General features: G+C 33.8%; 1 long non-coding RNA gene across 1 annotated transcript; it reads left to right on the top strand.

Annotated features, from left to right (window-relative positions):
* Positions 1-42: 42 nt before the first annotated feature.
* On the top strand, positions 43-7,910 carry LOC149818484 (uncharacterized). Its single transcript, XR_016427383.1, has 3 exons — positions 43-136; positions 7,680-7,736; positions 7,817-7,910. It is a non-coding gene; the product is annotated as an uncharacterized LOC149818484 (long non-coding RNA).
* The last annotated feature ends 2,184 nt before the right edge of the window (positions 7,911-10,094 follow it).

The raw sequence follows: 10,094 nt of genomic DNA, 5'->3' as shown, positions 1-10,094 counted from the left end.
GTTTACTAGCCATCTTCTCTCACCAACTGTTCTAATATCTCTAGGATGAAAAGAGAAAAGGGAGTGCTCCTTTCCATAAGTATCATGCAAGGATTGTTGAGGGATCTCTTTCTAAAAAAGCTGAGAAGAAATCAAGGTAATAGATGGATTTTTGTTAGAAATCTCCAATAATTAATTAATTCTCTGCTTGGCTCACAAAGGCTTCAATATAATCACAAAACGATATATACCCAAAAAAATGCGATATTTTAAAAATACTGCTAAAACCCTCACGATTTTTTGTAAGATTTTGAAATATACAAAAAAATCATGCCACTTCTTTTGATGGTGTGAACTTTTTTTTTGTCAGCAATCATTCAATGTTGAGCTGAGCTGGCATTGAATGGCGCATGTCAGGCAGCAGTGAATGCTGACTACCGATGGCAATGGCTTTTCACTAAAAGAAGGGGAGGCACCCTCGTTTTATATAGCAGCTGAGAGGGCCTTCCCTCCCCTGCACATTTGGTATGGTACTATTCAAGTAGCCGATTAGACTCTAAACAACTTATGCATATTTTTTTAAAGGGAAACTGTGTTATATGTTGCGTATCATTTAAACTTCCTTCACCCCATTGCTGAAACTACCTTATATTATATGGTATTTTGTAAATGCCCTTCACCCCATTGCTCAAAGTAACCTATGTTGTATAGTATTTTTGTAAACGCCCCTTACCTCATTTTCAAAATCTCTCTCTCTCTCTCTCTCTCTCTCTCTCTCTATATATATATATATATATATATATATATATATATATATATATATATATATATATATATATATATATATATATAAGGTGCTCCCAGAGCACCTACTCTCACCTAATAGAAGCTTCAAATTTTCAGAATCTGAGTGCTTTTTTCGTTGATCAGACCCTATAGATATGATCTACAACTTTGCTTTCTAGTAGGAGGGAGTAGGTGTTCCCGGAGCATTACTCTATATTAATAATGATAGGGTGTTCCCCGATCACCTACTGCCACCTAGTAGAAGCTTCAAATTTTCAAAATCTGAGTGCTTTTTTCGTTGATCAGACCCTATAGATATGATCTACAATTTTTATTTAGTGGAAAAAAATGTTTGGATCATGTGATTATGTCATACATGTAGTTTTTTTTAAGATCTTCATAAATCAATGGCTCACAAGGTACCAAAATTTTATGACTAAAAAAGCCTATTTTGAACATGATCCAAAACATGATTACTATCAAATACACTGTTTTAAGTACATCTATAAGATCTGATTGAGAAGATGCAACCTACAAATATGATTTCTAGTAGGTGCTCCGGGAGCACCCTAGGATTGCTCTATATTAGTAATGAATGTATAAATTTTCAACTTACAGAGATTTTCCTGAGGAAAACTCACTTTTTTAACCTGAGAATGAGATTTGTAACTGTGATACCCAGGGTGTGCATCCCTTGCTTTAATCCCAAGCATCAAGCTCCCTGGAGGGATTTTATGTGTTTGGGAGTGGGCCATATGACAGAGCATCAATCTCTACCGGGCCCCACCACCTGAACTGGGGTTTCCTCTCAAAAAATATAAAAAAGGCAATTCTCTGTCTGCCAACTAGAATTTTTGCTGAATAAATTCATCTTACTCTGGTGGTTGTCAACTTGGTATTGCAGCATTTTGGAAGAGCCGGCTTCAAATTCTATTGAAGTTACAGAGCTTGTAAGTAGAATGAAAAGGCCAGGCAAAGGGAAAAGAAACTTGAATTTAAATTCTCCGAGTAAGAAGAAGAAACATAGAACATGAGTGTGCATTTCGTATACCTTTTTAACCGTCGTGTTTTTCATTATTGTTTAATATTGAATGATAATAACTGGATTAGTTTTATTTAGTTTTAGTCATCTAAATTATGTACATGCTGACGAAGTTTTTGAGAGCTTATATGATGAAATATTTCCACTGGAGATCCGGATAAACGACAATTCATTGAAAGGTTTAGTGCATGCTTGATATTGACTGATCTAATTTATCAAGATATCTGTGCATGAGCAAGTGACTTTTTAAGTGTTGCTGTTTCCAATTAGGAGATTCAATTCATATAAGTAGATTCACATCGATTTTAACATAAGGATATGTACTTCATGCAAGATTGATTGGCCTAGTTGTTTCCTCTCATTTGATCGTTTGACTAGTCACCTCCTCTGTAGATGTTTTTAGGTTTTTTAGTATTGTTTAGACCATTTAATTTCCTTTTTAGGCCGTAGATGCCGTTTGACTCAATTATTGGCTGTTGGGATCGAGTCTATAATAACTGAAGCCTATCTTTTATTCCTGTTATCCATCTTTCTCTCTCTCTCTATCATTTTTTAACCTAGTGTGAGTCCCTTTCATTTTATTAAAGGTGCTATCTTAAGTGATTTGTGCCAGGCAGTTTAGTTGGACAACACGTTGTAGATTAGACTCCATGAGCAGGCCAAGCTCAGTTGTATCCTCAAAGCCAAATTGTGTAAAGTTCATTGCACCAAATAATTATCAGAAGTTGGGCAATTTTCACTTTATAATTCTGGTCAATGTGTTGTATAATTAACACAATCGCTTCCTTGTTTGGGGTTGGTGACGGGGTTTGAACTGCTTTCTACTACCATGTTTTTTTTTGGTTTATAATTATTCATTGTGAACTCCTTATATACATAAAAGATATAAGACATTGGAATAATTAATTAAAAAAGATTGTAAATACAAAGAAAGAATTCATAAAACAACTTCTAATAAATACAGATTTTGTAAACCATCTGTACTCTAATATAATGTTATTTGTGCTTTCGCCGGTTGTGGCCAATTTCATCAAAAATGATTGCACTTGTATTACCCAACATTTTTGTGTTCTGTTTTTTGTTTCTTCTTAAGGTATCATGTTTTAGGATGCGCTTTAGGTGGTAAGACTGGAATAAGGTTTGGAGTGATGTGAGATATTATCCGTCATTAGAAAAAATGAATAAGTATTATATGCAGCTTGATACGATTTAATAGTGTAGAACTTATCGTAGTAATCTTCTGATAACTTGTCTTCGTACAAAATGCATGTGATTATATGTTTGCACAAAATCTCGCTAACCTGTTACTCTTTACAAGAGCATGTTTGTTTTTTAAGATAAACATTGCAATTGTGAGAGTGATTGTAGGCTTTGTATCGACGATGAAGGCAATGCACTACTTGAACACCTAGATTTCGTGCTTCTTTCTTACCATCGTCCAACTTTTTTTTACTTTAGGCACCACACATGTTATGGGTATTATTCTTTTGGTTTTCAAAAAGTTTCATCATCATGAGATAAAGTTTTTCAATAAGAGGATTTAGTGACTTGTCATGTATTGTGAGAATCCTCGCATTAAATCTCTTTACTATATTAGAGGTTAAGCGCTTGTACATTCTAGTTGAAAAGTATATGTTAGCCTAATGTTTTTCTTTTATGACCTTAGTTGCATACTTGTATGCATCTTCCCTTTGCTCCTGAATCTTTTTAAGAAAATAATTATACTCTTGTCTCGTGAGTGCTTTGGCTGTGCTTTACCAAAGTTGACCTAGTGATATTCCAAATTTATGTTAAAAGTTTTTCGTAGTGTTTTGTGTAAAATTCAACCTGACAATTTAGCCATGTATGGGAGAACATATTGTGTAGCTTTGTGTGCTTATTTGAGATAGCTGTTAATTGTACTTTAACTTTGGGTATGTCATTGTATTAGTGTCTCAATTGTGCATTCACATGCATAAAAAAACTACACCCATGATTCATTCGACTCGTTATCTATAACAGTAAATGCAACCGAAAATATTTGATCACAAGGATCAATACCATGGGTTGACAACAATATTTATGTATTTTTCTTTTAGGAATGTGTCATCTACTATAAGAAGTGGAGGGCTTTCTTTAAAAAACTGATCAATGCATGCACGAAAAGATACGAACATGTACATAAATCTATGTCGTCTATCAGTTTCAATGCACATTGTCGATCATCGGTTAGTCGTCATCAAATAATGACAATAGGCAAAAAGCATCTTGAAAAACTCTTCGAATAAACCATATAGGATTACCTTAGTCATTTCTCATTAATGTCATGCTTGTTTGTACGTAACCTTCATACTTTCCTTGCGACTAATGTCATTTAAGATTTCTTTTAGAGTTAACTTTGGGTTATCGTGTAAGTGTTCAAGAATAACACTTGAAATCCACTTGAAAGATATTTTTTTCACTACTACGTTGTCCAATGATCCACCACATGTATGCTCACTTTGATACTTCTTCACTTGAAAGAATGATGTTTTCTGCACCTTTGTTCAATGGATCCTCCAAGTGGAATGAACCATAGTCCGCAAGTTATTTCTCATGCATACTACAGTTACTCTGTTATTGCAGTTTTTCATAAATTTTATTTTATAGTTATTTCTTATCACATGATCTTTAAAAAATTATGATAGTGCTAAAGATTATTAAACCTTTTGTCGATAACAACTTCTCGATCTTTTGACTATATTGATAGCCATTGAAATCGTTCTATATCATTAAGTCTTTTGTTACACAGTTGCTCAAACAACTAAATTGACTTAACATCAATGATTGCCAATTGCTCTTTATTGAAATAATATTCATTGAGCAATAATGTAAAGTTTATAAATTTCTCAAAATTTTTAAATAAATAAAAGATTTTTTTTTGTGAATTATTTTGGTATTTAACTTTGATTAAATATCATTTTTTAGCAAATTACTTAGCTAATATTGATTGATTAATTAGCAGTTATTTATGGATAATATTTTGGCATTTATTGAAGTTATTTGATATTTAATTGGGCAGTTATGAGGTTTTGTATGAAGTATTTGGATCTCGACCTCAATATAGATCTAAGAGGATCAACCAACTCAAACGCAAGTTTGAACTATTTGAATGAACATATAAGATCCACTCGATCTCAAGTTATTTAGGATTGGATCTCCAAATGATTTCAGTCAACCGAAATAGATTTGGGTAGGGTTTTGATTTATATCGGGGCTTAAATCAGGCATAGAAGAAATTTAGATCCATTTGAGACGCAATTGGATCTTTCTTTAAAGTAGAAAGTGTCTTGGATTTATTTAGAGACCCAAATGAATTCTACTAAGTAAAATAAGATTTGGATATATTTAGATGACCCAAATGGATCTCACTAAGAAAAGGACTTTTGGATCCACTTGGAGACCCAATTCGATCTCATCAAGTAAATAAAATTTTAGATCCATTTGTGACTCAAATGGATCCTATTAAAGTATAATAAATTTGTTTGGATCCACCTAAGACCCAAATGAATCTCATTTAAATAAATAGGATTTAAGTCCACTTATGACCCAAATGAATTTAATTATATATATATATATATATATATATATATATATATATATATATATATATATATATATATATATATATATATATATATATATATATATATATATATATATATATATATATATATATATATATATATATATATATATATTAGTAGGTTGGATTTGGATTTAATGAGATCCAAATAGGTCTCACCAAAATCCAAATCCAAGCCCACTTGTTTTCCTACTTAAAACTAAAAAGAAATTCAAAACCAAATTCTAATTTCAAGTTTTTCTTTCCACACTCGCCTTTGAAAATGTTTTTTCCCCCTACTTTTTTTCAAATCAAAAAGGTTTTCCCCCTTTCTAATTGGATTTTTCCTTTTTTTCTTCCTATAAATATTCTACTCATGCCCCCTCTGCCCATTACATTCCCTCTCACCTGTATCATAAACTTCACTATTGCTCCCCTTCACCCTTCACTCTCCCCTCTCTCGTGTAAACCCAGCACCACCACCACCAGTCCACCACCACCACCACCACTGCCCATCTCTCTCTTGATTTTCGTCTTGCACCATACCATTGCCACCCGATTCTCTCCTTCCCACCAACTGGGCAGCCACCGATGGAACCCACCAGTGCCACCTTCACTGACTCCTGGTGACTGCTCTCAGCCGCTCCTGTTGAACAACCTCCTCTCTTTGTTGAACCACCCTGTTTTGCCTCACATAAAATAACAATTGAATAACATGCTTTTCATCATAGATACTATGCAGCATCTTTGATATGCATTTTATCATTCATCATAAGCATTTACACAGGCTTAAAACTACGTAATAATTTCAGAAACATGCATATTCAAAAAACATGAGCCATATACATATATTTATTCATAAAATCTTGAAATACACTCGTATTTAACTATTCATAAAATCCAAAATACATATGTTAGAATATGTTTGTAAAACCTGAACATATACGTGTCTTTTATTGAAAACATGTTCAAAATACTCACATATGGAAAATTTTGATACTTTTTTAACATATGCACATTCTTGTTTATGAAAAACAAATATTACTTAAATATATATTTTCTCAAAAGGCATGCAACACAAACAATTTTTGAATATATATATATATATATATATATATATATATATATATATATATATATATATATATATATATATAAACTATGTAATTATGAAAACCCCAAGCATTTCAAAAAACCTAAAACTACACATATATGTTAAAGTCATTATAAACCTACCTTGTAATGCATGTGGTCTCACGAGAAATAAAGAAATTTCAAAAAGGCTCTCGAGAATTCTCCTCGATTAGCATGACATTGATCGTATTTTATTGACGATCCAACTATGAGCGAGGACACGTATGCTAACCTCGATTTCCAGTCCGATGATGGTAGTGAAGAACAAGGTTGTGGCGAAGGTGATGACCACAAGCGGTAGGGTCAAGGTTGGCGAAATGACCTCGCTGAAGGAGGTGATGGCTTTTGGTGACATCGAGGTCAAACTCGTGCTCAACTCAGCTTGGCTAGGTTGATTGCGGGTCAGCTGGACCGACCCAAGTTCAGTTCCCCAAACGTGAAAGTGGGCACCGACAGGCTCTGTTGAGCTCCGGTTGGTGAATTGAAGAAGAATGGAACTTGTGTTTGGAGATATGTGTTAGTTACAGTATATTGCTGCATTATGGTTGTTTTGTGAATTTCTCATCTGTTGGTGAATTCATATACGATAAGATGAAACACTTATTTCTTGGTTTGTGTTGTAATGGTGAATTCATATGTGATTCTATTTATATGCAAAATTATGTGTATGTGCATGCATTATGCATAAGAGCATGATGATGTCTTAATCTACCCCAACATTCTTGAGTGTGACTGATACTGTGTATTGTGTGTGCATGTGTGCACGTGCATGATTGGTTTGTAACATACTATTGGTGTGTCTGCTGTTGCTTTTCAGATATGGATTTTGATATGTTAAACAACTGAAGATATAGCTGTTATGCTAATATAAGATCTGTCTCTCTTTCTCTCCTTTTTTCGCTTGACTTGAACGAAGAGATTAGTAATGTCCCTTACCAAGGGAGCAGATTTTACAACTCCACCGAATGAAATTGTGCAAAAACATGAAATTAAGGCTGATGCATTTATGCGAACTGCTAAGAATCATGCCAGCCATTAATGTATTATGAAGCTGTAATATAGACTATGTTGGTCGCTTTCATTTGTGGTATTTTTCTGAATGTAGCCAGTTCATGAATGATTAAGCATATTTTCCCCTACTTCGTTGTGTTGAAGGTCATTTGTAAGGAGTGGAGTGGGAGAACAATGTCTACAGGAAGCACAAGGCTGGTGGTATGCTTATTTATGAAACCTACACCTTATACATTTACTTATGGGAATATATTTATCCTGTTTTGTATAAAACTTCTCAGGTCTTGGGTGTTCCTTGGGAGGTAGATGATGAAGGTTTAAGGCAACACATGAGCCAATTTGGTGAATTGGTTGATGCAACAATTATTAAAGTAATTGTTCAGGCACTGTTACTGTTTTGTTTGTTTTGAAATAATTAACTTAACATTGTACTTGTTGTGCCTTATTTTAATTGATTTTCTGCTTCTATGGGTTGTGGAACAAAAAGGGCACCATTACCTTCAATTATTTGTCAAATGCTTTTCTGTGGATTCAAGCACATGCTATTGTTTACACCCTAGCTCATAACTTCAAAAAAAAAAAATGATGACTGTGAGCTCCGAGTCGAGCCATGTTCCGAGAAATGCTATCTTGATGGTGCTCATGGCACCCTGACAAAAAAAAAAAATTAAGTCCATACAATGTGTGTGAACCCCAAGGCGGGTTCGGGATTTTGAGAATCATCTTTGGTGCGATGACTCGCACAGGAAAATAATTGAGAAATCAAATATGAGATTTCTGAGGCTCTGGGTATACCTGAAAGAAGGTATATGTTACCAGACCCCTCATAGTGCGATAGCTCGCACTTGGTTATAAAGAAAATGTAAAATGAAATATAAAACCTTTGAGACTCTGGGTATACCTGAAAGACGGTATATGTTACCGGATTCTTCAGGCTCTGGGTACACCTGAAAGATGGTGTATGTTACCGGACCCATGATCTACCTTGGAGAGGGTAGGTGGTATGAGCTTCATGGATGTTCGTGTTTTCGTGAGAGTTAGGCATCTCACCGTATGGTCTCAGTTCACTACAATGTCTATGCCTGTGCTTACCCACAGGGTGAGAGTAAGATAAACATTAAATAATTTAAGTTGACTGAAAACTTATTCCTGAAGATTTATGTACTGTTGATATGACTTTCGTAAAACTTGTAGAATCTACAGCTTGTGCTAATGTGGATAAATGTATCTTTAGTTCAATCCTCTTTTGCACTGTATCATGAATTGAAAGCATAATCATTTTCTTAGAATGATATAAATTTTCATGCTAGTTATATCTGCAGTTGTTGCACATATTTGTACACAAGACACTGAGCACCACATATAGATATAACGCTTCTTACGCAGACAGGGGAGTCTGACCCTTCTGCATTAAAATTTTTCAGGTAACGCATAATTGGAGCTTCGTGGAGTCATATTTGGAAGTAGTCAAGAGATCTCAGTTTTTCAGTGTTTCCTATTTGAACTCTGATTAGTAGATTTACATTTCTGTTAAGAGATGTAATTAATGACATTAATGCTTTAATTAATGAATGGTATGCTTTTTTTGGTACTTCTCTGTTTTACCCTGTAATGCACCCGACTTGTGTTTTTCGCACTTCCGCTATTTCAAAAAAAAAAAAAAATTTTACTCCAAAATTTTTACTATAAAAAGTTGGGGCGTTACATATTGACTCTACAAAATTACAAGTACTGAATAGTCTACTGGAGCGGTAGCAGAAAGTTGTGGTGATGTTGAGAATCAGTCATTTTCCTTTCTCGAGAACTGACTATTGAGTACTTGTTACTACTGTTTTTTTGTAAAGACATTATGATTTATTTTGGAATGAAAATACTCTGATTTCTAAAACTGAATCATTTTAGAAATGTTATCTGCGTTAAGGATTTAGTCTTATTATTGTTATCGATCGAATTTATAACTCGCCCGAGGTTTTCAATCGGAGCAAAAAAAATTGTGCAAGTTTTAAATCTTGGGGCATTGCAGAGAACTTAGTAAAACCTAAACATTAGCATAAAAACATAAAACAATTATACTTCTTAATAAATGCTCATATAGTTAATACAACATACCAAGGTTTGAGCTTCCCATGTATGTTTAATGCATCATTTTTTGCAACAATTATTTATCTCAAGCCATAAGTGTCTTGGTCATCTCCTATCGTTTCTGAGTTTGGCTCAATAGATATGGTATAGTCATGATTAGAGTTGTTGCTACTATATATGTCATTATCATTTTCTACCATCTACGCCATCGTTAATTGATTGTTCGATCGTATAAATTAATAAAAATTTATTATCTCATCCTTTGATTCCACGCATGCAACAATCTTGCATTTTCAACTTTTAAAATTAACCATGAAAATATCGCATCCAGCATCACACTTACATCTAAAATATAAATTTCAATGTGTACCGACCTTTGTCTTTAGCTATAGAAGGTTGAATGTCATTCACATTGTTGCGATGATAATCACTAGCACTGAGCTGCAACGCTGAATATTTTGTCTAATCATATACATT

The sequence above is a fragment of the Nuphar pumila genome, chromosome 13 (assembly GCF_984573655.1).
Source record: "Nuphar pumila chromosome 13, dmNupPumi1.hap1.1, whole genome shotgun sequence".
Taxonomy (NCBI): Eukaryota; Viridiplantae; Streptophyta; class Magnoliopsida; order Nymphaeales; family Nymphaeaceae; genus Nuphar; species Nuphar pumila.
This window is presented reverse-complemented; position numbering and strand designations above follow the sequence as displayed.